The 27,463-nt window shown below is 36.9% G+C and overlaps 1 protein-coding gene across 8 annotated transcripts in view; it reads left to right on the forward strand.

Moving 5' to 3' along the window:
• EYA4 (EYA transcriptional coactivator and phosphatase 4) overlaps nt 1-27,463 on the forward strand; it is a 374,365-nt gene that overhangs the window by 162,413 nt on the left and 184,489 nt on the right. Inside the window, exon 1 of one of the 8 annotated variants that reach the window (XM_082249705.1) lies at nt 21,393-21,634. The exons of the other annotated variants lie outside the window; for them this stretch is intronic. The gene's annotated coding sequence lies outside the window, so the exon portion shown is untranslated. Of the gene's footprint in view, nt 1-21,392; nt 21,635-27,463 lie in introns of those variants that run through there. 8 annotated transcript variants of the gene reach the window in all.

The raw sequence follows: 27,463 nt of genomic DNA on the forward strand, positions 1-27,463 counted from the left end.
TAAGGATTGGAAAGTCCACTTATGAAGTTAGGTTGTTGTATCTCTATACCAGCCTTTCTTAACCTTTTTAACATGATGGAACCCTTGAAAAAGCTCTCTGGCCTCAGGAAACTCCTGCTAATAATTACTATATATGCAGCTAATGGTACATTAGTGTGATGGGTACTGGGAGGAATGCTCCTTACATTTGTGATCTTTGGAAAGAATCCCCTCTTACTGATAGTTAAAATGGTCATTGTTTTCAGCAGTTACTCATGTGAGAGGCAGAAATTGCTCATTGCTCAAGGAACCCTTAGTAACCTCTGAAGAAACCCTAGAGTTCAACTGAACCCTGGTTGAGAAAGGCTGCTGTATACACTGGGAAAAATGTGGCTTGTGGAGAGCCTGATACATGGGTTTGAATACCTAGGAGTGAGGTGAAATCTTACTAACAGATCACAACCTCATATTCCCCCTAATACCCCATAAAATGCCAACATTTTGTTAGTATAGACTACAGTTATGTTTTTGTTAGAAATTAGCCAGTCAGGAGAGTATGCAAGCACTTGAACTGAAAGTGGATAGTAAGAGCTTTTCAGCCTGTTTTTACTGTATCCTCTTCCTCATGGGGGAATATCAGTCATTTTTTTAATACTCCTAATGCAGCTTTTTCTTCTCCTTCTCAAGGGAGCATAGCAGACACATTTTTAAGTGCTAAGAATATTCTCTTTCCAGGCACACATGCCAGCCATTTCTATGGACTCCCAATGCAGCTTTTTCCTTCTCTGCTCTCCTAGGGTGCACATCAGCCATGTTTTTTAGCCTGCTAATGTGACCTTTTCCTCCTTCTCACCCACAGATTTACATATCAGCCATTTTTTATAAATTCCTATTGTAGACTATTCCCCCTCCTCTTCAAGGGCGCAAATCAGCCATTATTTGGAGGACAGCTTATGTACCCTTTATGCTCCCCTCTGTTTCTGCTAATCCCACCATAAGATGTTGAAAAGAAAGGGGTGCGCTGATTGGGTGAAAGGCTGCAACCAGATGATAAGACGTGTATATGTTTAAAGGTGATGGTGCGCTTTTCTTATATGTGAAAAATCATATATTGAACAATATATAACAAAAATGGGGAAAAAAAACCCAATCGGAATCACAGTGATGGGTAAGTGTGTGTAAATGAACAAACAAAATTTTCAAATAACACTCAATGTGACTAAACAAATAAAACACTGAAATAAAAGTCCATTAGATATTGTGATCCAAAATGTGAAAAATGGTGAAGAGAATCCAATTAAAAATCAAGGTGATGATGTAGTGTTCCCTCCACCGGGTGAAATGCCTCCTTACCTGGCGGAAAGAAGGTAAGTGCCTGATAATGATATTCTAATATAAATAAAGCTAGTGTTCTAATTCCACCTGCACACGTGCACGGTCACCCGGGTGATAAATATGTGCAAGCCTCTTACCAGATGTAAGAGACAATCAAGCCTCTAAATATTCTGATCATGAGGATGCTTCCTTAACACCGTAGATGGATGAAATCGGGAAGTGGGAATGATTTCATCCATCTACGGTGTTAAGGAAGCATCCTCATGATCAGAATATTTAGAGACTTGATTGTCTCTTACATCTGGTAAGAGGCTTGCATATATTTATCACCCGGGTGACCGTGCACGTGTGCAGGTGGAATTAGAACACTAGCTTTATTTATATTAGAATATCATTATCAGGCACTTACCTTCTTTCCGCCAGGTAAGGAGGCATTTCACCCGGTGGAGGGAACACTACATCATCACCTTGATTTTTAATTGGATTCTCTTCACCATTTTTCACATTTTGGATCACAATATCTAATGGACTTTTATTTCAGTGTTTTATTTGTTTAGTCACATTGAGTGTTATTTGAAAATTTTGTTTGTTCATTTACACACACTTACCCATCACTGTGATTCCGATTGGGTTTTTTTCCCCATTTTTGTTATATATTGTACAATCCCACCATAAGAGAAGGAGGGATACTAGTGCTGAGGGATGTGGCGCTGATATTGTGATGGGGGTGTTTTCCAAAAATTAAGAGAAGCTGCCCACCCCTCCACAGTGCAGGGGGGGGAGCCAGGAAGTAGCAAAGATTAGGTGTTTAATCCTGTGGCGGTATGCTGCCGCACGTTTCCCAAAACTTTCTCTAAAGACTAGAGGCAGTCTGGTTTCCCTTCTTGGCTGCCATAGACTGTATGTTGTGTTTGTGGCTGTTATCTACATTTATTTTACACCTTACGTGTTTACAAAACGTACCTGTTTACAAGATAATTTAGCCACTTGCTTTGTGCTTAAACCCCTCTCATATAATCTAGAAGAAAGTTCCTGGCCCTTTTTCTCCTCCTCCTCCTTCTCCCCGTCCTCAAGGATGCATAGTATTTTGGGTGTGCTAATACACCTCTTCCTCAAGGGCCCTAGTATCCATTTTTATTGACTACTAATGCAGTCTTTTTCTCCTCCGCCTGCTCTGGAGCGCACAGCAGCCATTCTTTTTAAGTACTGCTAATGTGCCATTTTCCTCCTCTTCAAACCGGTATTAAACCCAAAAAACAAAAATTAATATATTGCTGTTTACCAACTCTTAGAAGTGGTAGCTGCATTTGTTTTCTTTTTTTTTTTATTTGTTTTTTTCTTTATTTTCACCTGGTGATCCAGCCACGTTTCCTGTTTTAGGATGTGTTCTCTATCTATGGAGGAGCAACAAAGATCCCCTTGGACAGCAGCACTGACTGGAGAGGGCAGTGTTAGATGGATCAGTAGATTTATATGGAATTAGCATAAATGACTTACAAATTAAAGCCTAATGCCAGCAAACACTTTCTAAGCAGGTACAGAAACAACTATTTTCTCCTTTTGAGATAAATGTGTTAACTAAATTATTAAAATCCGTCCATTGTGAGCACTACTGTCAGTCTTAAATGGTTTGTCTCAGCGCTCTAACTTCCACTTTTACTGCACTTGATTTGCCCTTCTCCCCCACCACGGATCATGAACAGCACTTCTTACTTCTCAGCAGCTCTTTGGTTGGCAGCAACCTCCAATTTTCTCCAGTGCTTCCTCAGCTTTTATTTTTATATCTCCCTCTTGTCCACTCCTCCTGCTCTCCGATACACTTGGGTACCATAGTTATTTTCCAAGCAGTGGTAATGGCTCCACTCCCTGCCCACACTACATTTCCCAGCGTTCTGCAGGAAAAATTCAATCCCAACAATAAGCATATCTGCTGCTGCCATCTTGAGTAGGAAAAAGAGTCCTGCAAGTCAAGTAATCCTAATTCTGGTTACATTTATACAACTGTTTGAAAGCAATAAACAGAGTTGGAAAAGAAAACAGTTACACACACACACACACATACACACATTGTGGTATTCGGAGGTCTGGATCACTAGCCAGCCGTGTCTTTTGTAAAATGAAAACAGTCTTTATTTCTCCAAAAAGGGCACGCAAAACAGTTTATCTTCAGCAAAATTAACAAAATAGTCTATAAACTCTTGTACTACACAAAGCGTTGGCCCACTGCCAGCATAAACTTGTCCCACAGTAAGGTTTTGAAGTTCCAGAGGTTCAGAAAGGGTCACAGAAGTCTAGAAGTATCTTAGCAGATGAACATCCCATAGCTCAACCACACTGGGGTGGGTTTACTAAAGGCAAATACACTGTGCACTTTGCAAGAGCAGTTGCTTGGTAAATGTGGTAAAGCTCAGTTGAGTTCAATCCTCCAATAATGTGCAAGAAAAAAATGCAGTTTTTTTTTACATTTTCCTTGCACCTGATTGGGTATTATTTGCAAAGTGAAGATTTACCATATTTACCAAGCTCTGGGGAAAATTGGTGCAACTGCACTTGTAGGGAGCATAGTATATTTGCCTTGAGTAAATCCAAGCCACTGTTTCCTACTCCACAGATGGTGGTGATACGTATCCACCATTCAGGACCCTTGAAAAATCATTTAAAGCGGTTGTAAACCCACAGATCAAAAAAAAAAAAAACCTGCAAGACAAAGGCATAATGAGCTAGTATGCATCGCATACTAGCTCATTATGTATTACTTACCTTAGAACGAAGCCCCGACACGGACCCCCGGACATCGCTGCGGGCGCTGCCATGATCCCTCGCCGTCTCTTCCGGGTTCGGCGGCTCCGGCGAGGTGATTGGCTGGAAGAGACGGCTCCGGCGCGATGATTGGCCGGAGCCGCGATGACGTCACTCCCGCGCATGCGCGCGGGAGTGATTTTCCGGCAAGCTCCCGGCAAATAGATTGAAGGTCCCCCCGGACCTTCAGAGCGCATGCGCCGCTCGCGCGAGCGGCTGCATGCACTGTAAATATCTCCTAAACCATGCCGGTTTAGGAGATATTATTTGTACCTACAGGTAAGCCTTATTATAGGCTTACCTGTAGGTAAAAGTGTAAAAAAGCGGGATACTACCGCTTTAATTGAAATAAAACACAAAAATGCACAAAATACATTTTATTTATGTCCCACAATGTAATGTAACATGAAAACTGATTTCCAGCAAAGTAAATCCATCCTAAATCCTCGATCTTGATGTTCAGTGATGTTACTTGCTATACACTGTTACTCACAATGACATGATGCTTGATGAGGTTTACAAATAATGCTTTTGTCACTACGTAATGATTCCCTGCCTGTGGTAATGTAAATTGACAATATTGACCAATGGGTTGGGTAAGAGGTCCTTGTCCCTTAACATTGGGACAAGGGTGCTTTACAAAGAGGGTAAGGATTTTTGAATCCCTTATTACAAGCTGCCTCCCCAATGTTGAAAGGCATGTAGCCTGGTCTGGTAAGTAAAAGGGACCACAAAATCCCTGTCTTCTTTTCCCTGGCTACCCAGTCTGCATACCCAAGTAAGGGTCTGGGCAGGATTTTTACTAACTCAATATCTCTATACATATATATATATATATATATACAACCTTGTATTGCGGTGGTTATACCGGGATGATGGTTGAGGTCACAAACATGATCCTGGTATCATTTTGTAAAGCCAGCCATTCTCTTTTATGTAAAATTGATCTGAGTGACTATACAGCCACTGGATCACTTGTACAGTCAACAGAAGGAGGTCAACCACCTTCCGCCACCACCTTTACCGGGCTCTCCTGTCTGATGGGTTGCATTCACTGAGAAGAGAGGCAGGAACAGAAGTTCCCGCCCCTCTTCTGTGACTATCACTTCCAGTTTCAGTTTTTTGTTAACAAGCTGTTACCAGCTTGTAAAGCATTTGATGCTTTGGAGGCCAGAGGAGAGATAGGGGGTTTAAAAGACCACTGATCTTTCTATAATGAGGACCTGTTACGGCCCATGCTTTAACAAGGGAGAGAAAAAAAGTTGATCGAAAAATGTAAAGATACATTGTAAAAAATTTAAATAAATTGACTTCTTTATGTAAATTGAATAATAAAATAAAAAAAACCTCCACCCCCTGTGCACATGCACAAATGCGAATGCGCATGTAGGTCCCACACAGCAGTTGGTAGGTATTGCCGCCACTGTCAGAGCAAGAGCAGGAATTCTAGCTCCAGACTTCCTGGGTAACGCTAAACTGGTAACCTGTAAATAATTTTAAAGCGTCACCTATAGATAATTTAATGTAGTTTGTCGCCATTGCATGCCATTCCACAGGCGTGCACAATTTTAAAACATGACATGTTTGGTATGGATTCACTTGCCTAACTTCATATTTTATATTTTACCAAAAACAATTGGTATTAAAATGTTTTTGTGTTCATTAGAATTCATTAAAGTGTATTTTTTCCAAAAAAATTGCATTTGAAAAACCTCTGTGCAAATACCCTGTGACATAAAAAAATTGCAACACCCACCATGTTATTCTGGAGGGCCTCTGCTTACATGTGAGAGAGAAATGTCAGAATTGTCCTGGGGGTTAAGTGGTTAACCTCCCTGGCGGTATGATTCTGTCAGGAATTCTGTTCCAAAAGCGGTACAATTCTTTTCATGGAAATTTGGCGTTATGTATTATAGGCCTACAATTCTTAGTAATTACTGACTTAAACCTGACCAAAACAAGACTCTAGTAGACATCCCAGATGTGATAAATTTGAAACACAAACAAGTGAATTATAATTGAATCAATAATATTATTTTATTATTTAATATATAATATATATAATAAAATTATATTATTGATTAGATTATAATTCATGCGCTATATATTATATATATATGTGTGTATATAGATATATATATATATATATATGTGTGTGTGTATATATAGGTATATATATATATATATATATATATATATATATATATACATATATATATATATATATATATATATATATATATATATATACATATATATGTATATATATATATATATATATATATATATTTGCATAACGCATGAATTATAATCGAATCAATAATATAATTTTATATATATATATATATATATGTGTGTGTGTGTGTATATAGGTATATATATATATATATATATATATGCATATATATAATATAAAATGTGTTATGTGCAACGTTTTTTTTTTTTTTTTTTTGAATTTCCCTCCCTAGTTCCGCTCCCATGCAGCATTGCTGCTGCAGGGAACGGAACTAGGAAGTCCTCCTACCGACAGACGAGCGGCGGAGATCTCGCTGGCGGTCACAGCAATGAGAGCTCATCGCTGGATCGCCAGGATAAGGTAAGAGAAGCTCCGCTGCGCTCTCTGCACGCTCTGCCCATTGACCCCGAGCGTGACTCGGGGATACCGCTAATAGCAGAAAATTCCTACCCCGAGTCACGCTCGGGTTTACCGCTAAGGCGGTTAATGGGAGCCCCAAATTATTTTTTTTATTTTTGTAAATGTCAGTACACATTTATTAAAAAAACAAAAATGGGAAAAAAATGGTGTTGGGTTCCCTTAACATTTCAACCAGGCCCTTATAGTGACTGACAGGAAAGTAGACAAGTGTGATTTGTTTTGGGATTGGAATTTAGACAACATTTTTGTTATTCTGAGATTTGGATGTAAGGAATCACAACAGTAACAAATCCGAAATAAATGATACCAAAACAACAATATATATATATATATATATATATATATATATATATATATATATATATATATATATATATATGCAAATGAAAAATGGAAGATAGCTGTGCTCAGTACACAAACATATGTATAGGCTGCCAGTACAAAGGTGTTATCAAACCAAAAGCAATGTATATTCAAGTACAGCACCACATTAATAGATGACAATGAAAAGACAATGAATGAACAGAGTCCATAAAGTCCGTGAAACCAGATGCTGAAGTGCAGAAATGAGTACAAAAGAATTACAACACCATGAGTGAAGACACAATCCTGACGATCACCACGTGCACAGATAAGGTAATTCCCTTACCAGAACTTTAGGCCCCCTATTACGGAAGGTCCACCAAGCGTAGGGCATGGAAGCAACCACCAGGGATGGGTCCACTCCAAAATTCAGCACCAGGTCCACCACGGAACTTTCATTCAAAGCAATACAACCTCATATGCTCAAAGGCCACAAGTGTTGAATGATGGTATCCCTCCAAAAAACAAGTGAGGCTTACATAGTGAAGTATGTACATTTATTGAAGTACAAACAAAGATAGAACACTCACATGACATCTGTTTGATTCAAGCATGTAGTTAAGATGGCTGCGGCTGGAGGCGTGTCTGCATGGGGGCTGATACCATCATTCAACACTTTGGCCTTTGAGCATATGAGGTTGTATTGCTTTGAATGAAATTTCCGTGGTGGACCTGGTGCTGAATTTTGGAGTGGACCCTGCCCTGGTGGTTGCTTCCATGCCCTATGCTTGGTGGACCTTCCGTAACAGGGGGTCTAAAGTTCTGGTAAGGGAATCACCTTATCTGTGCACGTGGTGATCGTCAGGATTGTGTCTTCACTCATGGTGTTGGAATTCTTTTATATTAATTTCTGCACTTCAGCATCTGGTTTCACGGACTTTATGGACTCTGTTCATTCATTGTCTTTTCATTGTCATCTATTAATGCGGCGCTGTACTTGAATATATACATATATATATATATATATATATATATACATATATATATATATATATATATATATATGTATATTCACTTTTCTAGGACCTTTTGTAATGACATAACGAATGATCCAAATTGATATGGATCCATTTTGTTATTTATTGTATTAACATTTTTCATATAATTTCCTGTGAGTGAATAAATACATAATTTCTCTTGATGGTAGCACTCCTTTATTACCTTCATACCTGGAAACTCTCCAGATCTCACCTGGAGGCTTCAAATAATCAATGTGCTTGCTGGGTCTCTGGGAGTTTCCTCTGGCTTAGGCTTGCTTCTTCTGTCCACTAGGACAGTGGTCCTCAACCCTGGCCTACAGGGCCCACTAACAGGCCAGGTTTGCAAGATAACTCAAATACATCCCAGGTGATATCATTTGCTGCTCAGTGATTGCAGTACTCTAGTCTGCATCTCCCCAAGGTAATACTTAAAATCTGGCCTGTTAGTGGGCCCTGAGGACCGGAGTTGAGGACCACTGCACTAGGAGATTGGAGCAGCCTTTCTCCAGTCCCCAGCCACAGCCTGCCCCCTATTGCCACTGAGAAAGGAATGCTAAACTTGATGGCCCTCTCCTCAGCGCTGTCTTTTTAACTTTCCTTCCAAACTTCAAGCAGCAGTGCATGAGGTAGAGAAGAGGAAAGTTTCTGTGCTGGCTCCTGATACATAATGATTTTTTTATTTATGTTTAGGGGAGAGACATGAATGCGGTAAAGGTGCTAGCTGGCAGAAATATTTATTCCTTTGTGACAGTGCATTAAAAGCACCTTTAAACACTAGTAAATGGCTGTATGAAATGCTTCAAATAAATAAATAATAATAATAAAAAGATATATATATAATATATATATATATATATATATATATATATATATATATATATATATATATATATATATATATATATATATATATATATGTGTATATATATATACAGTACTGTGTAAAAGTTTTAGGCAGGTGTGAAAAAAAATGCTGTAAAATAATAATGCTTTCAACAATATATATTGTAATTGTTTATTTTATCAGTTTACAAAATGCACAGTAAGCAAACAGAAGAAAAATCTAAATCAAACCAATATGTCTCTCAAGGTAAAAATAATTAAAAGCAGACTGGTATTTCAAGATGTGCTGTTCAAGCTCTTTTGAAGAAGCACCAAGAAACGGGCAACGTTACGGAACGCAGAGTCAGTGGTTGGCCATAGCAACTGGGGGTGCAAAAAATGGCAGCAGGTGCCCTCGACTGTTGAGTCAAAATGTGAAATATTTGGCTGTAGCAGGAGGCAGTTTGTTCGCTAAAGGGCTGAAGAGTGGCACAATAATAAGTATCTTGAGGCAACAGTGAAGCATGGTGGAAGTTCCTTGCAAGTTTGGGGCTGCAATTCTGCAAATGGAATTAGAGGTTTGGTCAAGATTAATGGTGTCCTCAATGCAGAGAAATACAGGCAGATACTAATCCATCATGCCATACCAGGGAGGCGTGGGACTGGCCCCAAATCTATTCTGCAGCAGGACAACGACCCCAAACATTCAGCCACTGTCATTAAGAACTATCCCTAGCGTGTAAAGAAGAACAAGGAGTCCTGGAAGTGATGGTTTGGCCCCTACAGAGCCACCCTGATCTCAACATTATCAAGTCTGTCTGGGAATTCATGAAGAGACAGAGGATTTGAGGCAGCCTACACCCACAGAAGATCTGTGGTTAGTGCTCCAAGATGTTTGGAACAACCTTCCTGCCGAGTTCTTTCAAAAACTGTGTGCAAGTGTACCTAAAATAATTAATGCTACTTTAAGGATAAAGGGTAACCAAATTTTGCTTTGGTTTGGATTTCTCTCTTGCTGTACGTGTGCATGAAATCTTCTAAAGCATGTCTGGAGTCCCTGACTGTCTCCCCTTGCTCTGCATTTGCTCTGCCCTTACCCTACCTCAGTCTCAGGCTTACCAGCTTTCTAAAGTTCCCAGGTTTGATCACCTCTCACCAATGCTGAGGAACACAGTGAAAACAGTAGTCAGCATGGTATATAGATAATATAAAAAAGGATAAACCAAAAAGTCACATTGTCTATCAAGTATGCATGCGTGCACATTTTTTTAATTCAAGAGTGTTTGCATTGGAACATGATCAGAAACTGTAATGAAAGCACTGGAAATGATATTTGCATAGTTACTTAGCTTACCTATATATGTTAAAACAATAATTATGTTTTTTTTATGTACAATTCTCCTTTATTTAGGTTCTCTGTCCACAGTGGGGTGGGCTGTCCTGTGCCAAACCTTGTATGATTTGGAAATTCTGTTTAGGGAAGAACCCAGAAAAGTAGCAAATGTTAGAATTGTGAAATGACCGGATCTCTGAATAGATAAAATGAAGAGGGGCAAGGAAGAAAGTCATTTTTTTTAACTTACTAAGTACGAAACAGTGCATATCTGCAGCAGAAACTTTATATCCTTTAAGTGCCCATTTACACTATTGCATAGATAAAATGGAGAAGAACAATTGAAGTATATGGAGCAAAGTATTCTGCAGCACCAATATCCTTTAAAGACCCATTTAGAGTATTACTTTGCGGTAATACAACTGTTACCATACTCACGGCAACGCATTTTACATGCATTGCTGCATTGAAGTGCCTTTCTTTTTGAACAGCGCCCCAAACACTAAGTCAACGTAAAAGTGCTGCAGTACACAGAGTTGTATAAAGTACTCAAAACTCATACTTGAGTAAAAGTACAAGTGCTCGATCAAAAAGTGACTTGAGTAGAAGTGGAAGTGCTTGATCAAAAAGTGACTTGAGTAGAATTACTAAAGTATTCAACATTGTTGGTACTTAAGTATTGCAAGTAGTTTTTTTTTAAATTTTGCTACTCAAGTACTGAAAGTAAAAGTACCAGTAATTTTGAAAAAAAAATTGCTACTCGAGTACTGAAAGTAAAAGTACAAGTACTGTGTTATGTAGTTATTAAAGAAAGAAGTCAAAAGTTTGAACATCATATTGTTTTTTATTATTTCAAATGCAGCTTTTATTTATACATACAGTAGCATTTATTTTCGTATGCGCTGATAATACACATGTTTTGAGCTTCATGAAACATGCCATCTACTGTTCTGGCAGTGGTAATTTTTATAATTGTAACGAGAAACTATGCAGCACAAAAAAAAAAATATCGGAGTAGAAGTATTGAAATCATCGAAAAAATGTAGTGAAGTAAAAGTGGAAGTAGGAGAAAAAAATTCTACTCTAGGAAAGTACAGATACCGCCTTTCGGTACTTAAGTACAGTAGTGAAGTAGTTCTACTTAGTTACTATACATCTCTGGCAGTACATCACGATGAATGGCAACACTCCATAGTGCATTGCAGTTCATTACAAATTTTATGGCACGTCTAATTTTATGGACATTGTGGTGTGCTGGTAGAGTATAAATTTCAGTGTAACACACAACATAAAGCACTCCAAAAATGTAAATGGCCCTTAAAGTTTCTGTTTGTTGACTATGCTTGAAAATTCTAAAGGCATGGGTGGGAAAATTAAGGGGTAATCATGAGGGAAGGAGGGACAAAGGGGAAGAGAGTATTGTGTGGGAAGAGATGGGAAAGAAAGGGAAGAATCATAGAGGAAGATGAAAGAATTTTCCCCTGGTTTTTATCCCTAAATATCACAATTGGATTGTTTTTGGTTTGTTTTTTGGTTATGTCACAACACATGAAGTAAGGGGTGGATGGAAGATGATTGAGGGGGAGAAGAAAGAGGGTGGAAGATTGAGGATGCAAGAGGCGAGGAATAGGTAGAAAGTCCTGGTAACCCCTAGACCTATCTGGGAGAAGATCAGTCAGATTTTTTGCATTTAGATGTGGGGAGCCTCCGCCTCTTCTGTTGTCTATTTCCTCCTCTTTGTGGAATAAATTGGTTGTTATGATACTTGAATAAGGTCCTAGAATATTCACCTTTTATATATGTTTTGGTATAGTAGTTATGTTGTGTTGTGTATAAGATATAAATTTTTATTCCTTTTTTTTTTTTTCATAAATGTTGTCTTGGCTTTTATTGTGTTGTACTCAATTTGTAATTTTTTTCTACGATGAATAAAGAGAATTTAAACACAAAAAAAAAGAAAAAAAATAATGCTGGCAGAGTATGGGTGGCTCTAGGTGTTTTTCTTAGAGTCTCGTGAAACAATGTATCAATTCATAACCTGGTAGTAGGAACTATTCTTTCATACCTGAGGGTTATCAGATGTGCCTTTGCAGTGGCTACTGTGTATTGTGTCATTGCATTTCACTCTATTCCCACCCCAATGACATCCTCCTTTCAAATGAAAGCAGGTAAACAATAGGAAATGTTCTTTTGAAGTTGTCTTTGGTATCACCGTGTTGTGGGAAGAGATGTTGAAGTCTTTCTCAAACTTTTTTGTTAATGAACGTATGGTAGCATCTATATATGCATTTCTAAACGTTTTATTCACTAATTACAAGTATTGTTGTCCATGGGATTGTTTTGTGGGTTCTACATCAAATACTCTACTACGGAAACTTTTTTCTTTTTATACCAGGTCAGTGTGAATTTTAAGTCGTATTTATTATTTTTTGTGTACTTTTTGTTTTTACTTTTAATAATTGTTATATATTTAAGGTTTGTGTTCCTTGATATTTTAAAACCAGCTTGGTACACAGAGAAAATGCACTGGCTCTACTTATATCAGTTGATACACTGTATTTAAAACATTACCAGGACTTCTACTGATAGCCTAGAAATTAAATAGTGTTTATTTGATGTTGCTTTTTAGGGTTTTAGGTATGAAGATTCATGTTGAAGGAAATGATGCTTGAGGCATAATTGTATTTATCTGGTAATGTAAAGGGTTTCTGTGGCATAGAGAATGTTTCCAGGTTTTACTAACCCTTAAAGTCTAATTTAACCACTTCAGCTCCGGAAGGTTTTACCCCCTTAATGACCAGGCCATTCTTTGCGATTCGGCACTGCGTTACTTTAACGAAAAATTGTGCAGTCGTACCCAAATACAATTGTCTTTTTTTCCCCCACAAATAGAGCTTTCTTTTGGTGGTATTTGATCACCTCCACGTTTTTTAGATTTTGCGCTGTAAACAAAAAAGTGCGACAATTTTGAAAAAAACAATAATTTTTACTTTCTGCTATAGAACACTCCCAACAAAAAAATTTAAAAAATCAATTTTTTTTTATCAGTTTAGGCCAACTTGTATTCTGCTACATATTTTTGGTAAAAAGAAATCCCAAAAAGCGTATTTTAATTGGTTTGCGCAAAAGTTGTAGCGTTTACAAACTACCGGATAGATTTTTGGACTTTTTATTTATTTATTTTTATTATTAATGGTGGTGATCTGCGATTTTTAGCGGGACTGCGACATTGTAGCGGACAGATTGGACCCCTAACTGACATTTGTGACACTTTTTGGGGACCAGTGTCATTAACACAGTTATCAGTGCTAAATAATATGCACTGTTACTGTATAAATGACACTGGCAGGGAAGGGGTTACAACTAGGGGTGATGAAAGGGGTTAATATATGCCTAACAATGCTTACTGACTGTGTGGGGGAATGGCTGTGTGACAGGCACAGAGAGATCGGGGTTTCAGTTTAGCTGAAACTCCTGATCTCCCTTTGCCTGTGTGACAGAAGACTCGCCTGGTTTGTTTATATAAGCAAGCGGGTCTTCTGTCAGTTTCTCTGACGATTGCGGAAGGCCGGCAGTGATTGCCTCTGCGCTTCCCGTAGCCCGCCTCCTGCTGTGTCTAAACACTGCTGGAGCTCAGCTCCGGGGGCGTGCATGCGCCGCCGAGATCGCGGTGCACAAAATCACGTAGATATACGTGATTTTGCGCAGCCGAGCCGCCCTGCAGCAGTATATCATAATAATGAATATGTACTTGTGTTGCCACATCAATGCACCTGTTAACCAGCAATGGAGAAGTCTCTCAGTTTTACTATGCTTGCATAGGTGTGCAAAAGTATAACTGCATACATATGTTGGGTTCAGTAATAAAGGTTGTTTGCTAAGCTTCAGCATCTGGATATACACCAGCCGGTGGTAGTAGTAGTTACAGTAGTAGCAACACCAAGTATCAAATAGGATTTATCTAATGTTTTATAGTGGTATTAAACCCAAAAGCAAACATTTATTATATTGCAGCGTATCAATCCTTAGATGTGTGGCTTCAATGTGTTAGTGTATCTAAATCTTTTAGTACATCTAATGCTCCCCTTCCCCCAGACTGACAATATTTCTGTCCAAAGGTGCCCCCTGTGCTCCTTCATGCAGAGTGGGGGCACTCTAATACAGGTCATATGAAAACAGAGAGGAAAAAGCCTTGTAAAAAGGAAAACTAATGCAGCTACTATATCTAAGGATTGTTAAGCTGTACTATATTACATTTTTGGTTTTGGGTTTAATACTGTTTGAAGGGGTATCTTAAACCAGTAAGCTACTTTTATTTGATTTTTTATGTAAGTACAACATAGCATAAAGTTCATGTTTTCCGGGATGACTATAGTGTGCATTTGCATACTTGCACACTGTTGTCACAACAAATGAATACAATTTACACAATTTCTTATGCTGCTATTTGCAAATACATATGGTAATGATCAATGCCAGCCCTTGTGTTCCCTTATTTTTTTCCATTAAGAACTTGGTGTGTGAGTTGTTTGGGCCTACTCCTCCACTCTTATGGCTCATTTACTTTTAGTATATCAGACCCAAAACTGAATATCACCCACACCATTTACTGTGAAAACAAGAATAGCTATTTAAACTGCATTTTATGCACCTTTGTGAGGGGAGGACACGATCCAGGCTATATCTGTGGTACTGTAAACGTGGTCACATAAAGTTGGGGACATTTATACCAGAAAATCATATTTTAAAGGGTACAATATTCTATTCAGCAAGCAGATGCTCTTTAGTCTCCTTTTTCACATATTAAGCTTTTCGTTTTCCAGATTGATTACTCCTTGGTTTTGCCTTGGGAGGCCGTACTCTGACCCTGCCAGGAAGAAATAGGAGGACCAGTTTGTAATGATGCCTTTTGGGTACAGGACTCTTTTTAGGTACTCACCTAGGCACATGGTGTAACATGTTGGTTTAGCCACAGAGTACTTTATAGATACAGAGCTGTGGTTTATCCATCTGGTGGAACCCTGTTCCTGAAGATTTCTTGGGATTATGCCCACTGGAGAGGCAAATACTGTCCGGAGGGGACATGTTCCTCTGAACCCTCCTTGGCAAACTCCAGCCTGTGTGCACTGTGGGAGGTCACAGGTCGCATTTCACTGTGGTCAATCAGGGCACTGACCCAGAGAAAGCCTGGCCTGCGCTCTCTCAAAATCCCACAGTAGATAAAACTAGGGGCCCTGGCCTTGACCTTTCTATGATCACAAACTGGTGGCAGAAGTAGAGTGCTGGAGACTTTAAAAACTGATGTCCAGTGGGATCTCCACTACTGCTACATGGCTAGTATAAAAAATGGTGCCTAGCAGCTGAACAACTAGGCCTTTGTGGGTCCAGTCTGTGCACCTTTCTGAATATGTGTGCGGTGCTTAATGGTATGCATGCCTCTCTGAAAGTCACACCACCTCACACTCCCTGGAAGCTTATCTAGAGCTTCTGTCAGCCACATAGTGATGCAGTTACAGATGGTTGGATGGCTTCCCCTGCTCCCACAGATGGTTGCGAGTACTGCTTATGGGGACTGCACATCACTAGATCTGTTATTGCTTCTTTTTGGTTTTCATCTTCAGACATCTGTTTCTTATATTTGCAAGGCTGCCACTTGATCTTTTCTCCTCACATTTGTTGAGTTTTATCAGGTAGACATTCGAACATCAACTCATACTCCCTTTGGTCATAAGAATTATTCAGATGGCTCTGTTCAACCAACTCTTTAAACTGTTGGTTTTTGTGGGCCTATAAGCTTTGTTCCAAGAATATTCCAACAATTATTTTGTCTTACTTATGAAATCTTTTTCTTGGAGTACATTATGAGACATAAATTGCTTCACTCCTTTCACTGCCTACTACAAAACTGAGACATGCAGGGAGACGGGAGGTTTACACTTGTCTGTCTATACAGGATTCGCTTTACAAGGGTTTAATTCTCCTGAAGGCTTCAGTATACCCTCGGTGTTCCAGAATACTATCCCCTCTTTTGTATTATATTTTAGAAGTAAATAAAAAAGAAAGAAAAAATATATTCACTTGGAGCCAAAACCATGATATATATACATATATATATATATATATATATATATATATATATATATATATATATATATATATATATATATATATATATATATATATATAGTAATTAAAAGTATATGAAATTTACATTATCTGTGACTTTGTATATGCTGCATGTTTGTTCTTGGTGTCTTGACTGGTGATTTAAGGAATGAAAGCAATTGAACTAGCATTTTCATAAGGAGGCCAATAACTGCTGGCCACATAGCTTTTTATGACAGATATCAGGTCTGTGATTATTGCTATAGTGGTAGCACGTGTGAACTGTAATCTGTTACCCATAGGGCAATTTAGGAAAGGGATATTTACTATCCTTTTGTTCTTAACGGGGTCCACAGTCTAGAGAAAGTTAAATACCTCTTCTATAGATTATGATATGCTGCAGCTGCACCAGCTGTTCACAGAAGGACAATAGAATCAAATTTAAACATAATGTCAGCATGTTATGTATAGTATGCCTTTACATACATTGCATCTAATTTTAAACTTGCTATCAATCTTGACTAGCTGTCATTAAAGATTTTAAAATCCCTAAGAATAGGATGCCCTGGCATAAATATTTATTAATGACTCTCACAGTCCTGAGAGCTTGGTCTAAGAATAAAGTTGTGGAACACCGGCCTTGTGAAATGAAGGCAGTCACTTCTTAATCTGAACTCCCATTGCTTACTTACAGAGTTCATCAATCATGTTTTATGAGTTTTAACCCAACTCAGACGCCTATCTGTCATTTCAACATTGTAGTGGTGACAAAAACTGGTGCCGAAAATGTGCTGCAGGTGTAACTTTCACTCATGCTATTTCTGGGCTGCTCAAGCTCAGTGCAGTCATCTGAGGGAAGAGCGCCATCTTAAGTCCTAGATTAGCAGTTCACATTATGTGTTGCAATAGACTAACCTGGCATGAGAGGTTTGGCAACATTCTGCGTGTGAAACCACTAAAGGTGTCGATTGCAAAGTGATTGGCTTAAAACTCTTTCTCAGCGAGGCCCATAGCATTGCCTCCTTTATTACAATTTGTGTCTCTTGAGAATTTTTACTCAAAACAGATTAGTTGGTGAATGCCATTGTGCTCCAGTAAATGTTGGAGGTGAAAGGTTATTTTTTTTTTACAAGTTATAAAGTGCTTAATTGTTTCTTCTTGTTATGGTCTCATATTATCTAACAGTGCATTCAGTATACCTTTGGAAATGCAATGAGGTTGATTATGAGTTCTGAAGGAAGAGAAACTGTGCTACCCTTAAACCAGTTAAATCTCATCTCTCATTTTTCCAGGGTATTTTTAAAAATGTAATACTTAAAACTGTGTTCTACAGCAGGAACCTCCACTTTCTACAGCTTTGTGCACCTCATTGTGGTTACACTATTGCTTTGCAGTGTTCGGATCCCGGGTTTCATTTTAACTAAACACACTATATGGTGTTTGTATCTTGTTCCTATATTTATATTGGTTTACATCAGGGGTCTCCAAACTATGGCCCTCCAGTTGTTGAGGAACTACAATTCCCATCATGCCTAGTTATGTCTGTGAATGTCAGAGTTTTACAATGCCTCATGGGACATGTCTTTCTACAACAGCTGGAGGGCCGTAGTTTGGAGATACCTGGTTTACGTGTTAAAAAATAGTGTAAGTTTCTTTTGAGGGAAAAGATTTATGTAAATAGTTGATGTTTTTTTTTTTTTTTTTTTTCCAATGAACTGCAGGAAAAGTAAATTAGGAACATACTAATTTGTAGTGTACTAATTCATTTTGTTTTTTGATACTTATGTGCATACTTTTATGTACTGTAGTTAGTATTTATTTAAGAATTTTTCATGTAGAAAATTACCTGCACCATGACTGTTTAAGAGTTTTTAACATAGTACACTAATGGTCAACTATGGATTTATACAGATTTCTTTAGAATGCTCCTAGTTCCCAAACAGGGGTGTCAGGTCACCTAATTCATACTTGCCAGTCTAATGTGTGATGGGCATATTCAACAAATTGTCTCAATACGGAAGTAGTAAATTATCTTTTCATCTATGCATGTTCTGCTATTTTAAAAAATAGCGTCTGTGGCATCTAAGTGACGTTAATTCTGTGATACCAGTTTATTTCAGTAGTTTATCCGAGCAGTTATCTAAGCTCTGCATATGATTTTTAAAGTACAGTGTTCACCTGGTACAGTATACCGTCAAGCCCCTAAAACAAGCTCTGCATAGCCCATTACTATTTATAACAGAAGAGGACCTGAACTGTTGAAATGGTGACCAAAAAGGCAAGAAGAGGGCACAGGACTAGTCATAAGTATTGCCTGTGGTCTTTCTGCTGCTGATCTTTTCCCCAAAACTGACATATGATGCTCTGTACTGCACCATGGCTCTGTGTGGAGGCGGCCAACCTTTTAGATAAATAGGGCTTTCCTTCCTCATATCAGTGCTGCCACTCTGATAAGTGCAGTTCTGGTGAATGGTGAAGTAATATTCCAGAAGCAGCAGGAGAGGTTAAGGAATTAAAAACCCACACAATGAAAACAACCTAAAGATGGGAGATCCTTGCACTGCAGGTTTTCAGCTTTCTCTCCAGCAAGGAGATCAGTTTTACACAGTTTTACTGGACAAAACCTGGCTTACTATTTTGTAAAAGGCCATAAGTTAATTTAAAGGAAGTTACTCTATGAGCTCTCCCTCTGGAAACAAAATGTGGCACAAAACAGTATAAGAAAGGCCTCTTTGCCTATATCTTTTATGGACAGTCCTACTGATCTAATAAACAAAGAAAATCAAACTAAAAAGCAATACATTTAACATCATTGACTGCTGCACATTTTTTCCTGGGGGGACACAGGTAAGCTCATTGTCTCTTGTGCGATGGTGTATGATGTGAAATAGCTGAAGGAATACTTCACATATAAAGCTTCAATCCATAGTATACCAAGGCTAACAATTATCGTAGCAGCAGCAAAGCCTGAAAAAGAAATGTGTGTTATCCAACTGCTGACAAGCTAAGTTAGTCATATGTTATGCTGATAGGATTACAACTCCATTGTACTTCCCATCATGATGAGTATGAAAATGGATATGGTCTTTGCTGCCAAACTGATTTGGAGCTATCCTGGGATCCTCCTACAGGTTTATTTAACCCTGTAAGGCCATCCTTTATGGCCCAGTCACTTTCTTATATTGGTCTCATTATAATACATACAGTAGCTGGATAGGTATTGTCTTCATATACCTTTATTAAAAAATAAATAAAAATCCTCATATACCTTTAAAGTATGTAAATTGAAGATATGTATTGTAACCTCTTTATCAAAGGACTATACTTTATTGAATTTATTAGTTATAAAAATGACAGTTCAGTTCTCAGTGATCTTAGAAAAACACATGTAACTGGCACACACTCATAGGTAGGGTGATGAACATCAAGTGCATTGTTGGTTTGGTTAACAGGGAGCTGATGGGTTAATTACTCAGCCTGGGTGGCTTCTGAATCAGCACTGGGCCTCCTGTGCTCTTTGACATATCTTCAGTCTCCTGTCTCCTCTCCCTGTCACAGCAAAACCTAAAGATATAATAGCTATCTGGTTACCAGCAGCGGACATCCATATTTCATATGGCTGGTGAAAATTTTAAGAAGGATGGATTAGAATCCTAACATGGAAGAGTAAGGATAGCTTTATTGTATGCGGAAAAAGTATTGTGTTTGTTTCATGTTAATGGATCCAAACCATAGTCATTTTTATACACCGTGTTCTAATTTCTGCAAAAAAAATATTTTTAGATATTAGAGTTCAGCTTTATTATAATACATACTTTTTCATAACCGTTGTTCTATAAACATTTATTTCCTATGTGGATAATTTAATTTAATAATTGTTGATATGGTGGTGATGGTGTTTCTTGCATGTAGCAAACAATGGATATACAGCTTTTAAAATATTTGCTTGAAATGTATCTGTCATTTAGCATATAGCAATTGTTACAAAAATTCCATATAGAATACAGTCTATATTTTTGAGGAAATGTAATTTTAAGCCCATTTTTTTGTAACTGGAAAGGTCATGTATAGATCCTGTTACTAAATAGCTTGAAGGTGAAACCTACAATGCAAACAACCAAGTAACATAATGCAGTGAACAGACATAATACATCAAAAACAGAACCAGTCTGATTAGAAATCATTATATTTTGTCACCTGGAGACCAGGTTATGGTATTCCATTTTGTAATAGATTTTGTTTTATTTAAAAAAAAAAAAAAATTCTGCACAAACTATTTCATTAAGTCAAAATTAAATTTGCTAAAACTCAGCTAAAAAAAAAGCTAACATTTTTTTAAAATAAGATATTGCAAAGTGCATCAACCCATAACAACAAAATACATCATTAGAAGGTGAATCCTGATTGAATATTTACTATAGAATATTGCCTGTTGGTTTGTCTTACTAAACAAGTCCATTTGTGTTCTCTGTGTATACTTTCACATAATACACCCAAGCCGTTAAGCAGCATGCAATAAATGATATCAGCAAACAAAATGCTTGTTGATTTCTATGATGTTTCATTAAAATTGCTTTACTGTGTTATGACAGCAAATAGTTAATTTAAGGTAAAGCACTTACATCAAGATCAGCATTTTAAAACCACAGTATATAAAACTGTCATTTTTGCTGTTGCTAATAAATATAATCAAATATAGAACATAGTAAACCATGAAGTAGCCTAATTACATAACACTGAGACCCAAGTCACAAGTTAGAAGGAACTAAAACAATAAGGAGCAGATGTGTCATTGTGACAGCCAGTGAGCAGAGTCTCAGGAAGGTGGCTTGATAAAAAAGAGCCTTAGGATATATACAGCACACTGGATACCCACTGAAAGACAGGAGCTGTTGATGGTAGTGACCTCTGAGCGCAAGTCATCTTACTATAAACAGAAAGGTGTGGAAAGCCATTGGTTTGAGCAGAACTTGTTTACTATCCAGATCGCCTCTTTAGTTAACTTAAATAACTGCTGGGAGCTGGCAGCACAGTGACAACTCAAGGGAGGACAAAGTGTCTTAGTGCTATTCGATTCAAGACAATACTGACAGCTAACACAGAACTTTGTGATACTGAAATCCAGCACCTTCTCTATTACTCCCACCGCTTGCTTGGATTGTGTTTTCCTAAATGGCTTACCGGACATTAGCTTTTCCTGTTGACTGATTTTTTTCTTCTTGTGAATTTGAAATTTTGGGAATTTTCCTAGACATTCAAAAGGTAAGTTTGCTTTTAATGGCCAGTATATTATTACTAAGTTGCTGATTTTCATAAGATATGGTATATTGCAGGCCTAACACAGGCAAATAAAAAAAAAAGCATTTATGTGCTTGCATGCTTAATTTTTTTATGTATGTCATTTGCAATATTCAGGTGTGTTTTCTGTTTTTTATTTATTTATTTTTTATTTTAGAGCTGTGTTATATAGACATTTTTATTCCAGTACTTTCTAGTGCTTTTATGTGAAGAAGTATATACTCTTATGTAATAATATGAAGTTTTACTTTTATTTAAATCAATGTTATTTATGTTCTACATCATGCTGTGAAGGAGTACATTTTTTTGCAGAAAAAAAATTGCCTAACTTTAGCTCGTAAAGTACAGTGTAATAAAGTATAGATATGTTTTACTGGAGCTGGCCATACTTGTCAAGGTTTAAGTTACTTGCATCTGTAACTTTAAGAACGGACAGTTGTCTTTAGCACATGTCTTATTCTTGAATGCTGTTGAAACATTTAATTAAATAAGCAATGTAGTAACAAGTGCACTTCTTGAGTGGTGAGCCATGCAATATAAATACTTTAAAAAAATAATATATATATATATATATATATATATATATATATATATATATGTAAATGTGTGTATATATATATGTATATATATATATATATATATATATATATATATATATATACAGAATAATTGAGAATAATATATACACGTAGTGTATTTGGAGAAAAGTATACAGGAAAACACAATGAATAAAACCTTCAATTGTTTATTGGCTTGATTTTGTTTTTCGATATGTTGTTCTGCGAGGAATGGTTTATTAGGAAAGCTGTTGGGTTGCTGGAGCCAGTGCACTGTTTAGTTTGGTTTGCAGGGTCTGATGAACAGCATGCTGCAAGATTTTGTTACATGCTAGTTTTCTGTGCTTCGTGCACTGATAGTTTCTTGAAGTGAGCTTGTAATTTTCTATCCACTATGAATGCCATTGTGTACATGCATAGTCTGTAAACATCTATGAATTTCTATTGGATTTTAACTTAAATTGGCTAGATTGTTTGTACAGTCGAATGGCTTGCAATTATTCACTTACAATGATTAGGATTGTATCAGAGTTTAATACTTTCTATTAATTTTTCGATACATTATAAATCTATTGTGTACAACTAAATGCTGGAAAAGTGTAATTATTATTTTATCTGTTACTCTGATAAATGTATGTCAGTTTGGTTATCAGCTTATAAAAAGACATCTGTATTTAGAATACTTAATTGTTTTTAAGCACAGAGAAGTTATATATGTTTCTCTTTTTCCTACCACATGGCTCTAGTCTCCAGGTTAATAAACTGTTGCCTTTATGTACAGTCTACTATCTTTATTTCTGTTATAAAGGTATTGAAGTTACACACCACTCTACAATCATAAAGTGAATCTGTAAAAACACCCTAATACTTACTAACTTACACCATGCCATAGAGAAAAAAACACAACACCAGCATGCCTGCACTGTAATATTCATTTATTTTCAGCATAGGAGCATTTCCAGGTCTGTGTCAGGCTTAGTTTGGCAGTAACCCTCGAGACATTCAGATCCTAAAAAAGGGTTAAGAAAGCTCTATTAATACCAGGAGCCTGTGTGGCTAGCTGTGAAAGATAAGATCTGTGGCTAGTAAATCAAAATGCCTCAATAAAATACTTTGCTATACAATGAAAAAGGAATATTACATTACATGGTGTTAGCTTTCTTCTACACGCCTTTCCCTGCATGATTGGCATTATTTTAGTGTTCTTACGGTGCTTGTATGAGAATGGATTTTATAGCTTCGTATTTTTTAGCTGCAGCAACCTGATGAAAGATTTCTTCTATTTAAAAAATGAGTTCTGGAGTTGTTTTATAAGTGAAACCCTTCTATTGAAGCATGCTAGTGGACTGCTCATTTTGCTGAACACAAATGGGGTCTAATCTGTGCCTGTGGGGTATACGGTCTTTTGAAGTGTCATTTTTGTGATGAGCAGCCTTAATAAGGGCCTTGTAGTCTGTAAGCAACCTGTGTTGATAATATTGTGACTAATGTGGCTTTTATGTCAGTGTTCTGACATCCAAGAACAAAGGAGGAAGATCTGTTATATTTTCTTGCACCTTCGTGCACTTGCCTACATCTAAACATAATTGTTTTGTGGTGAAATCATGCATGTGGTAGAGTGTGGAGTTTTATTACTGGTGTAACAGACAATAAAGCAGTTGTCAACCTGTAAAGTGCGAGATTCTGTTCTCAAACTTGCACTGAATTCTGATTTGCATTTTAACACATGAATTTAATGTTTTAATAGGTAGATTTAGAAATCTGCACAACAAAAATCATATACAGTACTACTGTACATTTTCCTTGTTATTTATATACTACTGTACATTTTCCTATTTTCCTATTCCTATTATTTTAGGTAGAAGAAATAATGCGTTTTGTGATTACTATAGGGGGGCTGCCGTTTTTTAAAATTGTACATGTATTGGTTTGTTTTCTCACTGATCCAACTGAAAAAAAAAATATGTCAGTGGTGGGGGAAATTACCAGTGATCCAGAAAGAGAGTGATAAAATAAGTTAGCCACAATTATAACTTATATATATATATATGTATATATATATATATATATATATATATATATATATATTTATATATATATATATATATATATATATATATATATATATATATCTATATATAGATATAGATATATATAGATATAGATATATATAGATATATCTATATATATATATATATAAATTATAAGGGTCAATTTGGTAAAGGAACAGAGGGCATTCACTTAGCAAATAGCATGTTTACTTAGCTTAGAGAATATGGCCATGTTCGCTGAAAACCCAATCATGTTGAGTGGAAGTTAAAAGGAAAATATCAAGATTTGGCCTTTTATGTGAGTAGATGATTGAAGTAAGCATACCTTCACTTTGCTAAGTGAATGTTCCATGCTGGTTTAGTATATCGACTCCATCGTGTTGTAAACTGCAAGAATTTTTGGGGTTGATTTACAAAGGGGTCGCGAATGTTCACTCTGTTTAGTTAAAAAAGTAAAGCCTTAAAGTATAATGTATTTCATGAATGAACCCAGTCATACCCAAGATAAAGTCCTGTTTTTTTTTTTTTTTTGTTCTTTTTTTTTATTTCCATCCTGATATGCAAATAAAACTGTACAGCCTATTTAGTGCTGTGGTTGGAGAAGCTTGTGCTAAACCTTTTGGGTGATTCATATATTAAAATGTATCCATAGCCCCTCTCTTTTTTTGAATAGATTGTAAAAAGGTTAAAACTTCCCCTTTTCCTAAAACTCTTCAACAGGGAAACAGTCAAAAATAAAAAGCTGACAGGGTTCTAGAATTCCCCCCTTAGCCTAAAAACATCTTTACTTCTGTTTGTGTTGCCCTTCGAAAATTTCCTTTACTTCCTGTCTAGTGAAAAGGTTGTCCCCAAGACAGTGAGCAGAATGAAATCACCGTAATGGTGCCCTTGAGAGAAGGGAAAACTGAAAGGGGTTTTTATTCCATCTACAAAAATGTAACTTAATATATTTTATTTATAAAAGTATTAGCAATCCTAGAAAAGAATACATATAATTGGACATTCTTTATAACAAGCTAGTATAAAAGTAGTTCTGATTGTCTATAAATGTGTGAATATGGGAGGTTTGGCAATTGTGTGCTATTAAAACAGGATGACTGAATGATTGACCTCCATTTGCTGGAACAGCATGGTTGTACCATGGCCAATGACAAGTCTTGACTCAGCCAGCATCTTCAGCCAATAAAAAAACGTTCTAGAATCCATAGTTTAGGAAACCTAAACAGCCATTGACATACCTTAAATATATTTCAATTTGAGGCATACTGTACAGAGTTGTTTTTAGTGTGAAATTATTGTTTTATGAATGGGGAAATAAGTCACAATTTAGGTGTTTGAAAAGCCTATTTTATTCTTATATCGTTCTCTGGAAATGCTTAGAAGACTGTTTCATTTTGTTAATTCTGAAGGTGCTTAATGATGTTTTGCATAGTTACAATTTTTACATACAGTACAATGAACATTTTCAGAATCACACAATTTAATAAAACCCACCAAGGGGAGAAAATGGGGAGAGGGGGGCCTTATGATACCCACAAGGTATGAAGAATATATATACCATTAGAATAAAATCAAATATTTATTGGAATGACATTTAAAATAACCCCTTAAACACTGGGGAAGAGTATACAAAATACCACAAATACATAAAAGCTATAACATATCACTGTGTGATAGCTTTTGTGTACTTGTTATACTGTCCACCAGTGTTTGAGACTCCGTTCACACTGGGGTGACCTGTCAGACGACCTGGTCACCTGACAGGTCGCCGTAGGTCGCATGCCATAGAGTAGCTGTGGACCCGTTCTAATAGGAGCGACACAAGTGTCCAGAGCTTCTTTGGGGCGACCTGGAGCGACCTGCATTGACTTCAATGTTATGAAGTCCGTGCTGGCCGCTCCAAGGTCGCGGTGCGAGCTGCGCACCGCGACTTCACAGGTCGCCACCGAAAGTCGGGTCGCCCCAGTGTGAACGGGGTCTAAGGGGTTATTTTTAATGTCATTCCAATAAATATTTAATTTTATTCTAATGTTCTACACTGTATATATTCTTTATACCTTGTGGGTATCATAAAGTCCCCCTTCTCCTCATTTTTCCCCTTTGTAGGTTTTAGTACCTAAATTGGGGACTGATACCAAGGTGGATTGGGATACAGGAACACAGCTGCTCTACACACTATTTTACGGTAATTGTCTTGGCATTGTCTTTTCTTTTTTTTGGCAATTGTCTTTTAATTTTAACTTCATCTGACATATTCACTAACAAAACAAGTGTAATCACCTATAGCCTTCAAACAGTAAGATTCAGATTTCCCTGAATTTGAAGTATGCCTTTTACATAGTATTTTTGGGTAAGCTCATATATTTAATATGTATTACTTATATATTACATATATATTTGACTAATGTTAGCTCTAATATCAGTTAAAATGAATATTGTTTTTTGTGGTAATTACCAGTATCAGATTTGAGAAACGTAACATCTCCATAATACAAGCTTACGTGCATAAGAAATATCCAGTAAAAGGACTAGGAGAAACTAAACAGAAATGTTCTATATGTAAAAAAACAAGAATTTTTTTTTTAATAATTCATTTGGACTGACAGGAATTAAAAAGTTGTGCCTTGTGCTACAAGTTTCAAAGACTGAATTAAAAAAAAATGTGCACATACTCTAACAGATCAGTGAAATGATTAGTATTTGTCTTTTACAAATGCAACTAATTAGAACACAGTACTTCTGCATGAAATTATTTAAACTTGATCTTGGGGACAGGGTTGAAAAATAGTTGGCTTGATGATGGTTTGAACTATGTCTTTAAAATATGCTTTATTAATGGACACAATAATGCATGTGCATGTCCTCCAAGAGTATGGTGGCTGTAAATTCAGGTAACATGTCTATTCCTGTTTGACAATGGAGCACCAAAAATAAGGGTTGCTTATTAGTTAGATTTTTTTTTTTTTTTTTACCCCATGTACAATCTTATACAGGGCAAAGACATTTGGTCAAAGTGAGATGTGTTTTTGCGGAACCTTACAATGAAGTGGAATTTTATTACTTACTTTAAGTTACAGTATATTGCATCAGTTTTGGTCTTTGTGCTACTTCAAAGCTGCATGTTCACTTTTGAATTATTTAGGGCACAAATGGACACATGGACAGTTTGGCATAAGGAATAGGAG

Source organism: Pelophylax lessonae (genome assembly GCF_965119305.1).
Source record: "Pelophylax lessonae genome assembly, chromosome: 3".
NCBI classification, from domain to species: domain Eukaryota; kingdom Metazoa; phylum Chordata; class Amphibia; order Anura; family Ranidae; genus Pelophylax; species Pelophylax lessonae.